The sequence below is a fragment of the Passer domesticus genome, chromosome 2, assembly GCF_036417665.1.
Source record: "Passer domesticus isolate bPasDom1 chromosome 2, bPasDom1.hap1, whole genome shotgun sequence".
Classification (NCBI taxonomy): Eukaryota; Metazoa; Chordata; class Aves; order Passeriformes; family Passeridae; genus Passer; species Passer domesticus.
This window is the reverse complement of record NC_087475.1, coordinates 60,540,415-60,561,413: the sequence shown is the minus strand read 5'-3', so window position 1 is coordinate 60,561,413 and position 20,999 is coordinate 60,540,415. Positions and strand designations below refer to the sequence as shown.

The 20,999-nt window shown below is 42.3% G+C and overlaps 1 protein-coding gene across 4 annotated transcripts in view; it reads left to right on the top strand.

Moving 5' to 3' along the window:
- Positions 1–20,999, top strand: part of ELF1 (E74 like ETS transcription factor 1) — an 86,091-nt gene that overhangs the window by 13,119 nt on the left and 51,973 nt on the right. The window contains exon 1 of one of the 4 annotated variants that reach the window (XM_064408674.1): positions 8,389–8,520. The exons of 2 other annotated variants lie outside the window; for them this stretch is intronic. The gene's annotated coding sequence lies outside the window, so the exon portion shown is untranslated. Of the gene's footprint in view, positions 1–8,388; positions 8,521–8,567; positions 8,693–20,999 lie in introns of those variants that run through there. One more of the 4 variants, XM_064408675.1, reaches the window with a different exon arrangement.

Here is a 20,999-nt window from a genome sequence, read left to right as displayed (position 1 = left end):
TTTCAGGGCTCCCTAGACCACAGAACCGAGAAAGATGATTCCTGGGAGGTTTTTGGAAAACACATCATAGTAGCAGCAATTCACTCTGGAGCTGAACCTCCATGCCTGCTCAGGATATGTCTGCCTGCTGTACCTTGTTTTTATGGGCAAGTGACAATAGCAGAGGTGATGGTTTGGTTTCTTGGACTGATCTACAGGATCTCAGTCCTACAGGATTTGCTGGTAGGACTGCTTGCCTGGCTGAAGATGAACACAGAGATGGAAACTGTTTTTGTGACTTGAAATGTATCTGAGAGATAAAAATGTTGGCCTTCCAGCAGCCAGTTCCCCTTCCCAGCAGCGCTGAGCTCCTCAATACCCCTACTTTTTGTGTCCTGCAGTCTTTATTTTTTTCCCCCCTCTCTTCTCCATGATTTATGTATTCACCAATTGGTTAATGTAGCATGTATTTGGATAGGTAAGCCTGCTACTAAAAATATTATTTCCTGAACAAGCAAGTAACCTGGTTGCGTTTCTAGCTAACTGTTCTTTAATAGCCAGGTCTCAGCCTGAGTGAGTTGCAATGGAAAATTGATTCATTCACATGAGCTTACTTTTTTTATAATTTATTTTCTATCTCATGCCTCTCCAAGTTACCACTTTTATCTTTCTCCATTAATTAGAGCAGCTGGAAGAGCAGTAACAAACACACTTTCCTTTCCTTTGTGTTCACATCCTGAGCACTGCAGAAATACCCTTTTGCATTCTTGTAAGCATCTAAAATATTCTTGGAACTCTAGCTCAACATTTTTCTAAAAATGATGTTTATCTGGATTTCCTTTAATTCCATGAATTTGGTCTACATCCATACAGGGAGTCAGCACAAGTGTGTGAGGTAGCCAGTGTGGCCTGCATAAGGTGGCAGGATTGAAAGGATAAAAGAAATTGGAATAGAAGTAAACATTTTTTCATCTGACTGGAGCAGTAGAAAAACTTGCAGCATCCACCCTGACACGTGCATCTGTCTGGTGCTCTTTTTGTTATTGTCTAAAACACAAATGTGGATAAATAATTCCCTGGTACTTCTTTAAGACATCGACAGTAATTTCCTGTAGTGTGGATGGCGTTCTGGGACTGCGCAGCCTCCGAAACGTAACTCTCTGGTCTTTAAAAGAAAATTAATTAATTAAAAAAAAAGAAAAAAAAAGAAAAAAAAAAAGAGGCAGCTGCAGAAGTGCAGCTTTGGGTCCAGAACTGTCTAGCTAAGGGCGGTGCCTAGCTGTTCTTCCTCGGGAGAGGGTTTGGTGGGGAACATGATGATCCCTCCCCCTCTGCTCCCGCCCTGTAAAGAGGCCAAACAATAACAGCAATACTGACACCGCTGTGCTGTAACTTTGGCATGTGTCTGTGCACTGGTGTCTGTGCACAGACCAGAGTATTTGGTCTGGGTGTACCAAATACTTTGTCTGTGATTAATAACATTCCTTGCATAGAAACTTCTGAAAATCTCAGCTTCATTCTTGATTTTTATACTGATAAATACAGACATTAAAAAATCCGCTGTGAACACTGTTTTGGTTTTTTTTTTCCTCTTTCCAGTATGTGTTTATTATTAATGAATGTGTTGCAACACCCAGAAATGTAATGAGTGACTCACAGAATAAGCAGAGGGAAAAAAAATACAGTTACAACTTTTTAATGAGTATTGTTAGCCAACTACAAAGTGTCCCAGTTGAGAAACCCGTGTTGCACTATATACAATTTGACCGGTCCTCTGTTTTATGTTCCTTCTGGCTGTATTTGCAACATAGTGTCACTTAGTATATATTTCTGTTCATTCGCATCGCTGATTTTTTCCTTTCTTGTATCAGGGATTGCAACATTCAGACATCAAAAAGAAAAACTACAGAGCAACATGTTTACAAATAGTTCTGGATTTTGTGTTTGTGTGCATAAGAAAGGAAAAGAGCAAAGGCCAAGTTTACCACTACTGGTGTAGTAACATCTCTAATGGTTTCAGATTAAGCTGGTATTCTTCAAAAACTATCCTTGCAAGGATTCTGGAGCACATACAACCGTCCTGTTAATGCAGCATAGCTCTGAATTAGTATAACAGTGGGGGGATCTGAAGCTTGTGGGATGATGTTGGGTGTCCTGTTCTACTTCAAGGATCAGAACTGACTTACTTTCTGGAAAGAATGGTTCTTGTCCTTGGAAAGTCTAGACTTTTCTTCCATTCATATTGTTTTGAATTCTATCAGTATTTATAAATTTTACTTTGTGTCTTGTACCCCCTTACCTTTGTATGTTTCTTGCACAATAGTGGGAAATCCGTATTTGCTTAAAACCTTTGAGTGTAAATCTGTAGAGATAGATAGGCAACCTAATACTTGTCTTTCTAACCAGCTGCACCAATAAGTGATCATTTCATTTGTGAAGTTAAGGATCTAGCATAATCTTTCTGCAGTCAGGGTTGTACAGATTTGTATTTTATTAAGGTATAGTTTAAAGGAATTTTCAGGGCTGATACACATACTCTGTGAGAATTTGGAATAAATCATGATGTTGCTATGCCCTTGTTGGTTCTCTTGGGATATTCAGTAATTCAGTAACAAAAATGAGTTCATTTTGGTATTGTTTGTTGCAAGTATGTTGTAGTGATATATGTTCTGTATATAAAATAGTGTTACCTTTACAATGAAAAGCTGTACTTGGGCCTTAATTAGAATTATATTGTTTTCTGCCTTGTTTCAGAAACAGGTTGCACCTTTTCAAACAGTAAGCTCTTCTAGATTTAAAAAAAGAGTAAATCCAGATAGAGTTAGCTCTTTGTTGGTATAAAACGCATTCCTCTGTCCATTTCCTCTGATTAGTTGCCTTGTTTCTTGTAGGGTGTGTGCTGGAATAGTTTCTGCAGAGGGCATTCAAAGATGTAGGGAAAGTTGGCCTTTTTGTGGATCAGTTTAGTGATCCTGAATGAAGAACTAGAGATTAGCAAATTATAAGTGAATTGGATTTTAGGATGCCAAAGCTTTAAGTGTCTGTCTGAGTGTGCTTACCAATAGTATTAGGTGACGCACAACGATTTCTCTTTTTTCTCCGGAAAACCTGGTAATATTGTGTTGTATTTTGAAAATATTTGTAGATCATAGTTTAACTCTTTTTGTTTCATGATTTTTTGTGGGGTCTAAAGCTCACTGAGAGAAGTAGTATGGGGTATAAATTTGTCCTGTCTCTATTTTTGTTTCTTTGCGTGACTTGCCTTTGAGCTGTGGGTTTACAAGCGTGACTTCTGTCACACCTACTGGCAGGGGTATTTATAGGATGTTAAATAACTTTCAGTGCACTTTCTGAAACAAACAGGCAAGGAGTCTGCAGAAGAAGGACAACAAGAGCTAGCTCAGGTCAGAAGCTATGGGTTAAGCAGTATCTCTGTCCCTCCCCTCTGCCTGTAGCATTCCCAAGTAATTTTTTTTACTTTTTTTTGTGACTGTTGTGCAATCATGTGAATCTTAGGGTGAAAAATTTACCTGAGTGCAGGCCCAGTGTAGTAGTTATTAGTACCACAGAGGGAGGTCTGATGTCTTTGGCTGGCAGTGTTCATCACAGTCTGATCTAGTTCAAGAGCAGCCAGCATTCCCCATCCTCCCCAGTCAGCTTTCTGCCACAGTAAGGCATTTCATAGGATCAGTGGAAGGCTTACAGGTACCATATGGATCAGAACCAGTGCAAGGAGAGAATGGGAAGGGAAAAGTGCCGTTGGGGTTGGTAAAGAAGTGCTAGGGAGAAGTTGGAGCCTGGAGTTTCTGGCTGAGAGTGAATCAGAGATTATCCTCTGTCAGAGCTGTATCTACTACCTAGATTTTTGCAATTCTTTTCCTCCACAGCTTGCTTGTCAGTAGAAAGGAGAACATACCCAGATTTTAAACCATTCTCAGAAATATTGAGAAGCAGTACTTCTCAGCAGAGGCAAACCCATAACAAAAGGAGGAAGGAAGGAAGGAACTTAAAAGAGTGAGGAAAAGTAAATTGTCCTATAGGCTTGCCATTGCTGGGATGTGACCTAGGAATACCTTAGAGGTGATCCAAGAAGAGTTTGTGCAAGGCTGTACAAGGTCAGGGGTTTGTAGCTGTGTGGGATGTTGCTGTACTGCTGGCAAAGGCAGCATCTTTGACAAATCTGCCTTCAGTAGGAAACACTGGAGGCACAGTTGGAAGGACAAAATGGATGAGGTTAAAGCTGCCTGGTGCTTGATTGTGAATCCATTTAATTTCAGACACCTCTCTAGCCCTTCTGCTACCAAGGAATAATTTCTGGACACTTCTGCTACCATAGACTTGAGAACCCCCCCCCATGTGTTTTTTGAAAGATGACATTTACTATCTGAAGGATTCCAAATAAACACAGATGGCCAGGATACCTTCCCTCTCAACTTTTAAGACATATAGTGGTGTTTTTATATGCACTTTGTTTACTATCATCTTTCCTTTCCAACAATTCAACTGAAGTTCAGAAGATGAGCACAGTGTAAAAGTAGACTGTATTTCCTCAAATTCATTATGCTCTGCTTTCACAGTGTGCACTAAAATATCACTGAACCGTACCTTTACATTGGAAATTAAGAACTGATACTTGTATGGGCTGCTCTTCAGGTGTCATCCACATTTCTTCTCTGAGATTCTTTTCTGTTGAAATTTCTGAAAATGCAAGTTTGTAGATAGCAAACAGTTGTCCTAAAAAATATCAGAAGTGTATTGCCTGAATTTGTGATTAAGTTTTTAAATAACACAATGGTACAAATTTTTCTGTGCCTAAAGTCCTCCTTCCTTTGGGCATAGGAGTAATCTACTTTATAATCTGATGCAACTTCTCCATGTGTAAATATTTAGGTCATTATGCATCTGGCAGCATTTGAAACCCACAACAGTGTCAGCCTGTGTTGTATGTGGCATCTACCCCCACGGAAAGTGCCAGCCCACAAACCCAAAGTACCAGGGCAGTAACACTGTGATAGATGCATATCATATTTATAGGATTAAAATGTGATAGCACTGCTACTAGTGTTTCTTGGTGTTGTACCCAAGGAGAAAAGAAGATGCAGGAGTTTGGGTGTTAAGACTTGGGTGGAAGCTGGTTCAAGTGTTGTCCTTCCATAAACAGTGTCATGTTGGGCGTATCCAGTGCTCAGGTGTTCTTTGGGGCAGAGCTTGTGAATGGGATTGTTGGAGTTTTTCCTTCCCTTCCAGAAATGCCTGAGATGAACTATTTTGCAAAGCTTGAGATAGTGGGATCCTATAAAAACAAATGCAAACCAGAAGCTTCTTAAATCAGACTTTTATCCACTTTTGAGACAGAGTTTGATGAAGCCCCAAGTCTGTATGAGGTGATTGCATGAGCCTGAGCTGGAAGCAGGGTGGTAGGATCTCCTCTTGGAAGAGTGGATAGGAGTTACAGCATCTTGAGCTGCATTAGGAATGATACCACAGGGTGCCACACAAATGGGGGCTTGCTAAGGCTTCTCATGTAGTGAACTTGTGTATAATATAGCAGGAAAAAAAACAAACTAAGAGTTTTGGATCTAACTTTTCTGCTCCCATCAAACAGTATTTTCTCCTCCCCAACCTCCATCCAAAACTGAAAGCTGAAGACATTCACAACCTTTCTTTTGGCTTGTGTTTATGGGACTAAAGGGTATGTCTTTCAGGTGGTGTGTCCTCGCATGGTTTCAGTGTTTTAGTCTTGTTCAGGAGAGCTGCTTTGTTCTGCTCCTGTGCCTCTTGGCAGCCCGTCTCATCCCGCCCTTGCAGACCTGTAGCTTTCAAAGCCAGTTGTGAAGGAGGGAGGCGATTACCAAAGCAGGGTGTGAAAAGAGAAGCAGCTTGCTTGGGTTCTCACTTGAGGCCAGCAGAAGTGAGAGCCACATCCAGGTCTCTGCCAGCCCAAGCCTGCTGGGCTACACTGCTCCCCTTGGAGCACATGATTTGGCATGTGTTTCTCTGGGAGCTGGGGCCAGCAGCAATGTGAAAATTGTATTGTGCATTATTTATTTATTTATTTATTTATTTGTGCAGCCTTAACTTTTCTGCTGTGGGCTCCACCCTCTGCCACGCTGTGTGACTGCACAAATATTTGCTCTGGGAAACAGTGGGGGGAGTAGCTCAGAGAGAGGAATATGAGGCTGGGATGGAGTGGAGGGCTAAAGCTGTTTAAATTGGCTTGAGCTGTGCTGTTGGTCAGTGTCTAGCAATGTCTTTTGGGCAAATGGTGATCTAAGTTTCGTGGAAATACTCATCCCAGCAGTGGGCAAGGCCACTTCTTCTTCAAGCCAAAATTATAATTAGCAAGAGACCTGATACAGTTACAGGGATGAACATCCACCTGCATTCTCTCTTGCTAAATATGTTTACATTTAACATATGCTTTAAAAAAAAAATACTGCTTCCAGATTTAGCTTAGAAACGACAAAATGTTTGCATAGCTTGTGCTAATACATCACTACAAAATGGTTTTTCAATTTAGTTGACTGCTTGGATAAGAATGTGTTGTTTTTTTCCTCTCTAAACATAACTATTAGACTTTCTTTAATTATTACAATAATGCTCTCCCTGTGCCAATGTTACAGTTCCTTGTATCAGCTGTGCACCTGGGTCAGATTTCTTCCCTCCGTGCCCCATGATTTACAAAGGATGTTGCAGCGAAAGAAACAAATGCTTTTAGATGCAAGATTGGATTAGATTTATGTTGTTGGAGAGAAGGAATATACATCTGCTGTGAGAGGTGGAAAAAATATAGTAAATAAAATAATGACACAGTGTTTTCTCCTCATGGACTTTTTTCAACTGAGAAATACAAATGAAGTCATATTTTGATAAAGAGCTGTAGTGAAGAGATTTTAGTACTGACTTAATTGATACTTTTAATCAGTAAGTCATAAAAAGTGTGCTGCTGCTTCTTTTTTCACATCTTTCACTAAATCAGGCTTCAAAAATAGGATAATAAACTACATCTAATAAAGTCATACATGGGTAACTGCCCTTTAAACAATAAACTGGGACCCACTTTTGCTTTTAAGTGCCATGCAGGTGTCATAAGGACTCAATCATTCGGAAGTAACCCCAAAATTTTCTTCTTGTTAAGTCAGCACAACCAGTAGTTGGAGATATTAATGTCCATAAAACCATGGGTTTTATGCAGCACAAAACTTGTGGGACTACTGGTTAATTATTACTGGGAGCATTAATGACAGCTGTCCTGAAATAGGTTTGAATTTATCTCAATGTGTTTCCTAGAAGTAGCTTCAGGTTTTTCTTACTCTCATGTTCTCTGCTCATTGCAAGGTCCCTGCTGCTTCCTCGCCTCCCAGCTCCTCGCCATGCCATTACAGCCTCTCTGGTGGCTGCGTGGCTTGGGTCCCTGTGCCACGCCTTCCCTTATGGCCACTGCACTGCTTTGGACTCTGCCTTTCTGGGAATTTGTGGCAAACCAGTGCACATGCCAGCCTGCAAACAGAGCATGAGCTTACCCTTCCTACAGAAACAAGGTGGAAGTAGCTCTGTCCCCACCGTCTGTGCCACGTTTTTAAAATTACACTTCTGTCAGGCCTTTCAGCATGCCCTATGCAGTCGTAGAGCCCATCCCAAGCACCGACACTGCTGAGGGCTAGGCGGCTTTCAGTGTGTTGTTTACTGGGCACAAGGCTTTGTTTCAAGAACATGAAGAGTGTATCAGAAATTTACTGGGAATCCCAGGATGCCTGTCTCTGGCATTGGCTGTCTGTCCGTGTTCCATTGGATACTGCACTTTAACTAAATTTCCCCAACCATTTTGGCCCTCCCAAAGTTTCACTCCTTTTCAGAAGTTAGCCAATTTGGTGTGAGCAAGATGATATTGGTTGAAAAGATGAGATGTTCCACAGAAATGTGTTTGTTCATTTAATTTAGGATGAGAGAACACAGTCTTAAACCAAGCCAGGGGAGGTTTAGGTGGGACACTGGGAAGAATTTCATCACAGAAAACGTGGTTAGACGTTGGAATGGGCTGCCTAAGGAGGTGACGGAGTCACTGTCCCTGAAGGTGGCACTTGGTGCCATGGTCTAGTTGACAGGCAGGTTTTTGGTCATGGGTCAGACACGATGATCTCAGAGGTATTTTCCAACCTAATTGACTCTGCGAATTATTACTCATGGAGGGTGCGGGGTGGGATGTTTCGTAAGGACCGGAGGCAGCGGCAGGGAGCGGGACGGCGGGCGCGGCTCGGGCGCTCTCCGCACCCGGGCGAGCCGGGCCGAGCGGAGCCGGGCGGGTCACGAGGCCGCCGCCGGCCCGTCCCCCCCCGCCCCGCCGCCACCTGCGGGCCGGGCCCGGCGGAGCGCCGGCCGCCGCCCCGGGGCGTGTCGTGTCGTTCCGAGCCGAGCCGCCCGGCCCCGCGGTGAGTCACCGTCCGGGGCCCGGGCACCACTTCCCCCTCTCGACAGGAGCCATTTTAGCTGCACGACGCTGCGGGGAGGCCGGGGCGGCGCCGCGGGCCCCGCGGCCGGGCGGTACGTGCTGCCCGCGGAGCGGGAGCCGGGCGGGCGGGCCGGGGCCACGCGGGGCTGCTCGACGGGCGGCCGCGCCCGGGGCAGCGCTCCGCCGCCGTCGGGAGAAACTGCGGGGAAGAGCGAACTTCTGGAAAAGCGCAGCAGCAGGGAAAAGCGAAATATAAATTGGGCCGTGAGTAAAGGGACGTCTCGGGGCAGCAGCGCCGTGAGCTGCCCGAAGCTGTGCCTGTTGCTGCGGGCAAAGGGCACCGCGGCTGTGCTTGTCTGAGCAGCGCGCTGCACAAGTGTGACAGCCGGCTTGTAATTCTGCTGCGTTTTATACTTTTGTCTCCTTTTAAGCGTGCGGGAGTGCCAGGCTGGCTGCCGGTCGGAGCCCTCCAGCCGCTGCTCAGCGGACTGTAAAATTCCGTATTTTATTTATTCTCAAGCTGCGTGTGCCTGCACTCGGCTAGCATGGAGCAGGGCACGGTCCAGAGCGATTCGGGCAGTGTTGGCTATCAGCGCTGCGGCTTTGAACACCTTCGCTCCACTGCTGTTCGCCTGTGTGGTCCGTGGTGACTTTAAAATGGCAGATTTAAATTATCATTTCGAGGACAGATCATTCCTGTGCCCTTAAATTGAAGTTCTCTTTCTGCCGAAACAGAGCCATTAACGGCAGCCGCCGCGGTGTCGTTTCGAAATAGAAGGAGTTAAGTTGTTATGCGGGCAGGTGCTCACCTTTTCCTGGAAATTATTAAGAAATGGAAGTTAGGGTGATGGTGTACATGGCAGACCAATTAGAAAATAGGCTTAGTGGTAGTTGTAATGGGAGAAGAAAATCTTGGAGGTAATTGTGGTGCGTCAAATTGCTTCTTAAACTTTCAGTGGATGAAAACCACCTTGATTCTCCTAATTATGTACTTAGGAACTCTAGCAAAGTTTTTGAGAAAGAGTCTCTGTTTTTATCTTTGTTGAGCGAAAATGCTCTTTAGAAGTTTTGTCTGAGTGTATAACTTTGGACAGTATATTTCCGTCTGTCACTTGAGAAATCAAATTCGATATCTTCTTGCTGAAAATTAAATGACAGGGTACTTGAGCTGTTGTGCACAGGGGAATACTTTCCAGGTCATTTACTGTCTAGAGCCTGTATCTGAGAAGTACAATGGAGTCTTGCTTAGTACGGCGATCAGTTGCAGGGGAGGGAGAGGGAGGCAACCATTAAGTAAATGGTCATGTTTTGGGTGAGGCTGTCTCTTGTCTTCAGCCTTCCAAGTGTTCAGCCATATCTTTTTTTTTTTCCTTTCTTCCTAAAAGCAACAAGTTTTGCAAGTGTTTGGGAGATTTCTTTGGCGCATTGTTACATGTTGAAAAATCACAGATAAAATTACAGAGGAACTACTTGAAAAAATAAAAGAGTAATAGAAGTTTTTTTCTGAAAAATTCTTATATATATTTGCATATTTCTTTTTATCATCATGACTTTTATTTTCAGATCCTAGGGCTCTCTGCTTGCAGCTGGTAGAACATGACCCTCCCTTGCCTTATCTCGTTTCTCCCCTTCTTTCTTTTGCACCAGACCCTGTTGAGCCATCCAGCCCTAAAAATTTGAGGTTTTAAGTTTTACTTTTAAAGTCATCTCCCAAGCTGCAGTTGCTTATCTTGGGAAGAAGGCTTTTTGTTTTCTAAACAGTAAGTGGCTGCTGCTACTTTCTCTTGATCAGGGCTTCACAGAGGAGCAGTTCCTCTTTGAAGACAAAAGCTGCCATGTTCATTCTCTTTTCTGCTGTACAAGAACCTTGCCAGAGCTACGGACACATCTGTGATACAGTGGTGGAGATAGGAAAAAGTGATTTGAAAGTCCTCCCAAGACTTACGGATGACAGCTTGGGCAGGTCTAGAAGGCAGAGAAGTGGATTAGAAGGTACAGAGAAAAGATGTTAGTTTTTGTATAGCTGAAGCCTGTGTTTGTCTCAAAAAAAAAAAATCCCACCTTTTCCCCCACCCTCACAGCAAGGATCTTTCAGTTTGGATTGTTTGTGATTGTTGAGAGAGCCATGGGAATGGTGTCATCAGATGCCAGTTAGCTTGAACATTACTTCCAGATCCCTGCCTTTACAGAAGTGTTGGTTTTCTAATATGTTCTTTTCTTATCTGTTGAATATTAGAACTGTCAAGTCCATGGTCTTGGACCTCGAATGAGAAGGAAAAAAGAGGTAGACATCTAGATGTGAAGAATGTTGTCAGCCTGGTATAGCCTGATGTTTAAGGATTGCTGAAAACTCATACTTTGGTTGTGTGTGTTACTTTTTAGACACTTGATGTATGAAAAAAGCTGAATACATGAGGCGTATTTCAGCACAGCAATGTTCAAGGGAGGGAACTGTGGCAGGACTGTGCTCAGTGAGCTGATAGAAAAGAAAGAAAAATGGAGGATTTCCCTCTGTGTCAGAGGAGAAGCTGTGATCTCCAAATCAGCTTTCTCTTCTTGCAGGTGTTAGCAAAAATTTCTCAGCTTTTGCTTGCAGGTTTTGTTGTTTTCACTGTCAGTTTTGGTAACTCACTGGAGTTTTGTTGGGTGTGCGAGAAGGAGCAAGGACTTTCCCCCGCCACAGTGATTCAGCACAGGAGTGGCAGGAGGTGGAGTTCACCTTTCCAGCGTTGGTTACAGTGTGCACTTAAGCTCTGAAACTTTGCTACCATATGCCAATGATTATGGTACTTATAATTTTAATGCCACTGACGTGTTTTAGAGATTATTTGCATTCTTAAATCTTGCTTTCTTAAATCTTACCTAAGTGTTTCTTCACAGATAAAGTAGTTGACAGGGACTATACATACTGGAATTTTAAGTCTTTTGCTTATCAAAAGTCTGCAGCAGCTGTGTGAAAGGCTCTGGACATTTTCACTTTCCTGACCTGACCTGGCCAATCTATGCAGAGGTAAAAGCGATTTATTCTTCAATATAAGCCTGTCCTTTGGCAAAGCTTTCCACTGTGTCAGTGGTTGTGCTGAGAGGATCCCATTGGCTAGGGACCAAAGTTTATGCATTCTTACCTTGGTGTCCTTTAGGCCTTACCTGTCAGCCATCTTCAGTGTTGAATCTGGGGGCTGGAGTTCAGGTCACTTATTAGTCCTTAAAGAGATCACTTCCCTTGTGTGGTGTGTGAGTTTGTACTAGGTTCAAGCAGGCTTCAGTGTGAAACTGATAGTAGTTTGGTTAGCCTGGAAAGAACCTCCAATTCCTAAATTTGCGTGTAAAATTTATTTCTCTCTGTATTGGAGGAAAAGATATTATGGTTAGGATAATTTGCTAGGAATAGGAATGCTAAGTGCATAGGTTGGAAAGTGTGGGAAAGAGTTGCTTTGGGATGGATTGAATGTCACTGTCTTCATCTATAATTAGACATTTTAGTCTATTTCTAGAACACCCTATATTTAACTCATCATCAACATTTCTGTGTGAATTTACCAAATACATTTTTTGTTTTGAGGGGAATGTTCTGCACTTGAATATTGCCGTTAGCATACTAACGGTTTCATCGCTTCGCTTGCGAGCTCCTTCTGCATTTCCTTCACCTTCTTGCATGGTAGTGGTTTGACTTCTGAAGTGGGCTCATAAATGTCATGCTGCACAGCTCTTGAGTTTCTGTTTTGGAAGAAAGGGGTGAGCTTGGGTGATTCAAATGTTTGTCTGCTTTTGAGAGAAAGAAACGTTTTTACTTATTCTGGCTGCATATATTGCTCTGTCATGCTGTATGTTCCTCTAGCGTTAGTAGTGTTTTTCATGAGATCCTTTGACAGAGTGAATAAAGCTGACAGATTTGAAGAAAACTACCTTGCTCTTCTGAGCTTTGTATCAAGTCACTTCTGCTGTTCTCTAGTTTTCAGTTATCTTGGTGTTTATTCAGTTTTAAGTTGCAGCTAGGAAAAGAAGCAGCAAAATATGATTGTGAAACTACAGTTACACTTTGTGATACCCAGTGCTGACCACTGTCAGAAAATTAATGTTTAACTTGCCCTACCAACCTGACTCAATTTCAAGTTAAAAGCAAGGTGACAAGGGTACTGTCAGTTTCCTCCTCTTTGTGCCTGCCACATGTGCTGCCCTACATAGTTTTGGAGCTAACAAGAGTAGTTTCCCAACAATGTGATGACATGGTTTGGTTTTAGTAGAGGCTGTCTTTCCAACCAGAAGATGACCCTTGTAGGAAGAACTTTCATGAAAACTGCGTCTTGAAGGCACCAGGGCTTACACATTGTCTGCTGATGACAGAATTTGCCTGGCATTGTCCTCGGAGGTGGTGGTTACATTATTGGATCCTCTTGATGCATTTTCTGTTTTGTGCTGTCACTCCCCCATCTCCAGAGCCTCTGTAGACTATTTACTCTCTGTAGCTTTTCAAGCTTTGTCCCGATGCCTCTAAATTTAGCAAACAAGAGTATTAGCTATCAAGAAAACAATTGTGAAGCTTACGGCCGTGGAGGGCAAAGGGTTGCAAACTGCACACGTTGCAAGAATTCACTTCCCTGTCTCACGGTGCCTCTGATCCAGCTTGTGGAGAGCTCTGTGAGCCCAGCAAAGGGCTCCAGGTAGTCTTGGTGGTGAGCTATTGAGAGGCCATCCTGTTGGTTCGGGTTTTTTTAAAATGGACCAACTAATGTTTATTTCAAAAAGAGAAAAGAAGGAACTGTAGAGAGGAAGTGTCTATTTGGGGACCTTTTTTCTTTACAGAAAAAAAGATGGTTTAGTCATATGAATGAAAATGAAACTTTCTGTGTTGAAAAACAGTCTGAAGTTTGCTGAGGATGGCTTGCAGCATTTTCAAATGTGTTGGTCCTTTTTTGGTGAAAAAAGTGTATTTATTTTAGTGTCAGTTCAAAGCAACAACGAAATAAGTTGTTTTTGAAGCAACTAAGTGAAACACAGTTTTAGTTTGTCTGAACAGGCTGTAATCTGAGCAACCTGATTTAGTTGAGGATATCCCTGCTCACAGTAGGGGGGTGGACTAGATGACCTTTAAAGATCCCTTCTAACAGCAACTATTCTATGATTCTTACACAGAAACCATTAATTTAGACTATTTAAATATGGACTATGAAGGAATTTCCGGAGGAAAAAAGCAGAAAGAAAGTTACTTTTGGCAGAATATTTTTCTGTTTGGGCACTTCTGAAATACATATATGTGATTATTGATGCTTGATGTAATGCAACATTCTACCATTTGTTTTTATAAAAACCTAATTGTCTTTTAGTATGGCACTTCAAATGACGTATTAAATCTTGTTTCAGTGGTCTAGAAATAATTCTCAACTGTAAGAAATACTGAGAAACTTTACAGACTACAAGATAAGATCTTGGACTTGCAAATGTTGTTTTTAAAAATTATAACAGGGATGTTTGCAGAAAAAGTTTAATACTTTTGAAGCAGTGTAGCTAGAAGGGTATATTTTATGTATAGATTCCGGTGTTTGTAATATTTAAAGTGTCTCTTATGGGTGCCATGTGTTCAGGTGGCTTCAGAAGCCATTTTGTTAATTTGTACTTTTATCCTTCATAAACAGAAAAGCTGTGATGACATTTATTGATATATGATGACGTGATATCTGTGCTTTTGAGGGGAGAGACGGTAGCAATTATTACTTGCAAAGAGCTAGCTGGGTAAAATCCCATTGCCTTGAGAGAGGAAACCCAGGATGACTGATGCATGCATGCTGCACAGATGCAACAGGTCAGTAGAAAAAGGAAATAGAAAAGAATCAGTGTGAAGTTTGGTGGGTTCATTTTTGCTGCCTTTAATGAGGATCTCTAGGTGCAGTGAAACCTCTCCTGTGAGGAGAAAGTAATTTCTTTCTGATAGAGACTGCCTTTGGAGAACCTGTAACACTGTCTGTCATGAGCAAGCCTGGTATTTATTAACTAGATGGGAGAATAATGCTAGTGCCTTGATGCTGGCTCTGGTGTTTTCACATACCATGTGCTTACAGAGCTTAGGTGCACACTGAAGGTTCTGCAGCCTCACACCAGCTGCTTTTTCACTCACAAGTTGAGGCAGCGTGTGTGAAGGCAGTGTGTGTAACTTCCCTGCTGGCGTGGTGGCACATCCCATTAAACCCACACAGAGGCGGTTTGCATGGATGTGCCCTGGAGCACAGGAGGGAGGTTTGGGCTAAGCAAGTTTTACTCGGATAGTGAACTCTCCTGGAGGTGATGGGTTGTAAATCTTTAAACAGCTCATTCAGCATCTGCCCAGGCCCTTAGCTTGCCCTTAGGTAAGACTCAACAGTAAAGCTGTATTAGTTGAGGTAAGGTTGCAGTTTAAGTGCTAGACCGACATTTTTTGTGAGCATGCGAACCTGCACCAGTCTAATTCAATTTAAAATGTGCCTTTAGCAAAACAGTCAGAGGTGGGCATGGTCATTCCTGGATGTTTTCTTGGCAGGAGTACTCATCCAGCTGCTTGAGGACTGCCATCCTCATTTTTTCTCGCTGACAGCATAGATTGTTTTCTAGTGCTTTATTGCCTTCCCTCCTATCCGCAGACCAAGCTGTTTGCGAGAGCAACCTTTTCCTTATCTGGTTCAGCCAAGATGAGCCAAGTTGGCAAGTCAGATGTCGATGCCACAGAAGTTGCTGGGCTGGTTGATTGAACCAGGTTCGAGATTGATTCCAGAGTGGTGGAGCTGTGGAGTTTGTAACAGCTGGGATTGAGCAACAAGGGGAAGGACGAAGTAGCACAGTTGTCCTTGGAAAAGGACTGCATTTCATGGCCAATGCTTCAGCAAAATGACACTTAGGATGATTGACTTAACTCTCTTCTACACGTCACATCAAAACTTGTTTTCCAGTGAATTATCTGAACACCACAGCTGGATGCTTCTGATTGAGAAGAATGTATTAACTAGTAAATTAAGTATTGGCCAAAGTTATGTAAAGGCATAAGTCTCGATAATGTAAAATGGGAGGAAAAGGGGTTTGCTTGTTAATTTGGGATCACATGCAAATAAAAGCTTCTGGTGAAGGCAGAAGCTTGGGCATTTTTGTTCTTTTTACTTCTGTGAGAAGAAGGGGAAGGAAACACAGGGATGAGAACTGCATTGCTGCAGTTTTGAAAGAATGTTAACTTCTTGCTTTGTTTAAAAATATTTTAGTTATTCCTGTTTGCTAAATCAGGTTATTGAAATGAAATTATGACCTTTGCTCTGAGCCTGAAACAATCCAGAAGGAAAGCAGGTGTTCAAGAAGATTAAACCTTTTACCTCGGCTAAGAAGTGTAGGGCTAAGGTTCTAAGGGTACCATATTCTTGCTGAGACTAAAAATGTAAGAATGAGGAAGAATTTTAGAAGTTGATTATGGTCAGTTGCCAAGAGCAATGCCATGATAAATTATTAACTCATTGCACTGTACTGCCTTGTAGTGCAAACAGAATAGCTGGTTATTGTGCTCTGCTTGGTAAGTCAACACTGTAAAAAATTCCTCAGTTATCTGGAAAATGTCTTCTTTGGGGTGTTTATTAAAGGGATACGGTAGAATTTAAAATCAGGTTCCCCTCTGCTGAAGCTGGTTAAAACCAGTAGAAATCCATGGAGACAATTTCTTTCTTTCTGTCTGGGAAGCCTGGTCAGCGGTTGTCGGTCAGCTCAGTTTCGCTTTTGCTTCTCTCTTCTCACAGTGCTTTGGTGAGGTGTGGTACCTCCTACCTTTCCAAAAAACACACCAGAGCCAGGCAGTTGGGCTGTTAGGTGCAGAGACATGAGGCAAGTTGACTCATAGCTGTTCTGCTGGAAAAGCCATTCTGTGGAGACCACTCCTCCCATGTTAGCTGTAACTGAGTCAGATGAACAAATGCAGGAGCGTGTGGGTACCTTCCTGATGCCGTGCAGCAGCGGTCTCGAGGAGTAAATTTTCAGTCTTTTAGGAATTAAGTCATCCTGATTTTTGTTTTGCTTTTATAAATGTAATTACCACAACATTTACTTTTTCATGTTTGCTTCAACTATACAGAGCTTGGAAACTTAGATGATTTTAAGGTGTCTCAAAATAATTTATAAATGAATATTCCCCTCCCCCTTTTATATTAACCCTCTACTTCTTACACTAAATTTCTAGGTTAATAATCTATAATTCATATAATAAATATGAATTTGCGTGTAAAGATTAATTTTTGTGTTTGTTATGCTTGAAGTTAGTACCATAGTAATACACCATGAAAATAAATATGTATGAGAATTTTGAAATGTTTGCGGTGGTAAAATCTGTTGTTCTGTAGCAGGACGCAGATGAACTTTCAGGGTTAAAAAGAATATCCAGCTTGAGAGCAAACCATTTCTGGACCAGTGTCAGCATCTGCCACCCCAGTTTTCTTAGGAAAACATTGAATCCTGCCAGTACATGTTGCAAGATATGACCAACGTGACTTACGAACTAAGAAGCAAATCTGCAAAGTGCTGTTGGCTGCATAGTATTGTTGGAATCTGAGATGGAAAATACTTTAATACTTTTTTTTTTTTTTCAGTTCTCCTTTTGCCAATCCAGCAAAATTTAGTAAGGTTCAGTTCATGCTGCAAGGCTTTTTTGTTCAGAAAGTCTTTTGAGCTACCATTACTTTTTGTATCTTTCTTTTTTGAAAAAAAATTGTTGGCTGCTTGGGATTACTTGAGTACTTAACAAGGGTGGGACGTGTGTCTTAAGTGGAGATCAGAAATGCTACTGAAGCAAACGTTCTCTTAGTGTCTGATGGGTCCTAGTTTAGGGCTTGCATCCTGATTTCCAAGGCATGAAGTGGTCAAGCATTCAGTGACATGGAGTTGTGTAGTCTTTTCTTTTGAGGCAGGGGTCACCTGGGATTCTGTGGAATAAAGCCAGATGGTCACAGAACTCATGTGGGAGTGCATGAAAGCCAGGGACAAAATATGCTGTATCAGAGTAACCTAATTGAGGGAATATGTTCTAAGTTAGAAATGAGGAGAATTTGGACCCTGCTCTTTTTCAGGGAATTGCAAACCTCTGACTTTGAGGTGGCTGTTCTACTAAGCCAATTACCAAACAAAGGCATTGTTATTCTGAACTCTTTTGGGACTGGGACAGAGACCATGTGTTAGGATGGAGCACCTTGGTTCCATGAAGGGTAAAATGTGTCAGATACTCCTTCAAATTCAGTGAAGATGTGTACTGCTTTTAGGTTTATGCAGAAATTTCTCCTAGACTACAGCAATATGTGATAGTGTTAGAACAATTAAATATCTACTGGTTGGTATATTTCCCAACTTAATTACATGACTGACATGTCTTCTGTTGCTTTCATTGGCAACCCTGCAGATAACAGCACAAAATTGATTTCCCTCCATTTTATACCACCAGTTGGTCATGGATGGAGAATGGATATGAGGCCATTTTAATAATTTCTTATCCTGCCTGAAAATACAGTTTTTAGGCTGACTAAGGAAATTATGTTTTCTGACAGATTATATTATAGGGAAATCTAAGACTGAACAGAAGACAACTTACAGAGGGGCTGAGTATAGCGTATTGCTTCACATACAGATACTATAGAAGTTATAGTTGTGCTAGAGTTTCTGCTTTTCACTGAAGTTGTGCTTTGTCTAGCAGTTGGTTTTTGTGCTTACCATGTGGGTACCAAATGCTTCTTCAGGGGTTTCAATTTTGCAGTAGACTAATAGGTGTGTTACTCTAGGTATTAGTGTTGGAAAAGCCCTGTAGATTGTTAGCGTGTCCCCATTTCTAGGACAGGGTGGTTGTAGAAGAGGCTGGTAGGGTATTTGGCAGTGGGTGTTTTCCCTACTGGTTGTAGTTCACATCTGAAGATTTCAGAAAGAATCTTTAAAAGATTTCATCTACCAAGTAAAGTAACTTAGTTTCTTGGTGATGTACAAGCCTGGTTGAGGAAGACCAGACTCGGAAACCTCCACAGCTGGCCTGCCTGTTGTCCTGTTAGATGAGAACGTGCCACCAGTGTTTTGTACACTGCTTCGGTGGCTTCTGGGGCCACATTTCAATATGCTTGACTTGTTTGCTTCTTTTTCCGTCCATCTGGCCGGCTTTCTGCACGTGGGCTTAACTTACTCCATTTTTCTCTCTTCTGTTTCTTCGGAAGGTGTCCCGGAGTCTCTGCTCCTGACGGGTGGCCCGCGCAGGGGACAGACCTGGCTGTGCGGGCAGGAAGCTCTCGCGGCTGGGCCTGGGTATCTCGGGCTGCGCTTCCTGTCGTTAAACCACGAGCAGGGGAGCAGATGCGCAGGGATGGCAACAACGCCGCCTGCCCAGGCAGCCATTGTGTAACCAACTGTCTCCTCCGCGCCGTGCTCTGCGCCCGTGCCACTGGGGCCTTGGTGTCCCTCCCAGCCCCTTCTTTAGGCACCTGAGAGTAGGGATCAGGGTTTATTTAGTTCAACAGAAAGCAGGACTTGAACTCCTGAAGCGTGAATTGTAAGAGAGTAATCATGGGAGTTATCCTGGCGCAGCGAGAGCCGAGGTCCAGTGTTTCGTTTTCCGCAGCTACCAGCGTGGGAGTTTTTAAATGCATATGAGAAATGGGCAGGTTGGGCCTCAAGTTGTGCAATTTCATTAATGTCTTTCTTGGCAGGTAATTGCCACATTACCTGACCAGTTTTTATTGTAAAATCTGTGATCTTCTGAGTGTTTTTTTTTTCTTTTTAATTATTAATTTTTTCATCGGAATACACTTGTGGTTTTGAGACCTCTCTGGCTTTCAGTTAAACAGCTTTTTAGAAGTGCACAGAAAAAGCGCATAAAACTTCTATTGTAAACGATGCAATTTTTTAAATGTAGGTTGTATGATTTCTGAAGATGTGGATGTTATTGCAACATAATTAATTTACTGAAACTAGAACTCTAGTAGTATCTACCCCAGCACCAGATTTTAGAGAACTGAGTAGTCTGCACATCACAATTATTTTAGAACTGAAACTGTGCATACATTTCATCCTTTTTGTCTCATTTGATGATCTTTTCTTCCTCATGTGACAGCACAACTCCCAGAATATTGGTTTTTTTCCTCTTAAACTGTATGTTTGTTGACTAGCTAGCATTGAGTAGGGATGTCTTTGCCATGTGATAAAATGATTCTGTATTATATGCTCTTTAAAATATAGGGTCTCAGCCTGAGGGTCACATTCCTCAGGGTGGGGAAGAGTAGAAAGGTTGTAGAGGCAGTGAGACTGGATGGATAAGGAGTTTGGGGATTGTTTTTGCTGTTGGTTTAGGTTTTTTTCTCCTGCCTTGCGTTGGGCTATGGGGCGCTGTGCATGGCAGCCCGCACGAGAGGTTTGGCATACACAGCGAGCTGCACTCAGGCCGGCACCGCTCTGAGCTCCCGGTCCCCCGGGTGTCTGCAGGGCCAGGAGCCAGCACCACCAGGGCAAAACTCGGCATTTTGCCTCTGTGAAAGGCACCAGCTCTCACATTTCTAACATAGCTGCACTGGAAGCCTGTCACAGCAACAGGGTGATTCTGCCTTTCTCCCTTTTAGGTTTTGAGCACTGTTCTCAGTGCTGTCATGTTTGAGAAAGGAAAGGTACAAACAAGGCAACAACCCCTGAGGGGAACACGTAGTAAAACCCCCACAAAACTGCTTGAAGTGTATGGCATCTTGAAAAAAGGCATAGATTTGGGGGGTTTACCCACCCCCACATGATTCTGATATTATTTCATTGTATCTATAGTCACAGTAAACCACTGAGACTTCACAGAAGCAGATGAAATGTTAGACAACAGAAATGAAAAAAAGAAAGGAGGGTGGAGGATAAATTAAAGGATGGATTAGAAACTATGTAAAGCAGCCTGTCTCTGCATTACCTTGTTTATTGTGCTACTTAATCTTCCATCTGCCACTCAGCTTTCCCTTGTGTTTTCTTCTTTTGCTTTTTTGGGGGGGCTTTTTTTGTTTGGTTGTCATTTCTTTAGTTCTTTGTTGTGGGTGTTTTATATAGTTTTTTGTTTGTTTGGTTGGTTTTTTTGCCTTTTGTTTGGGTTTTGTTTGTTTTGTGGTATATAGTGAATTGTTATTTTTAATATTTTTTTTTCTTCTTTTCTTCTTTTCTTTTCTTTTCTTTTTCTTTTTTTTTTTGTCCCTCCCGACTCTGTATGGGTTGAATGTTCTACTGGGAGAGGAAAGGGTAGGTTAGAAGTGATACAGAAAAACATTCTGCCTCTGGTTCCTATGATAATTTGTGGGTTTCATAACAGAGATGATGTCTGCTGAGGAGCTTCTTGCATGATGAGGCTGTGGTGCTGCAAGAAAAGCTGGAATGTTTCTTTTCCCAGAGACCTAAATGAAAATTGTCAGAGGGCTGGAGCAGCTATCCTGTGAAGAAAGTCTAAGAGAGTTATTCAGTGCAGAAAAAAGGCTCCAGGGAGATCTTGTTGCAGCCTTTCAGTGTATAGCTGGGACTTTTCAGAAGGATAGAGATGTTTTACCAAGTCCTATAGTGCCAGGAAAAGAGACAATGGTTTTTGACTGAA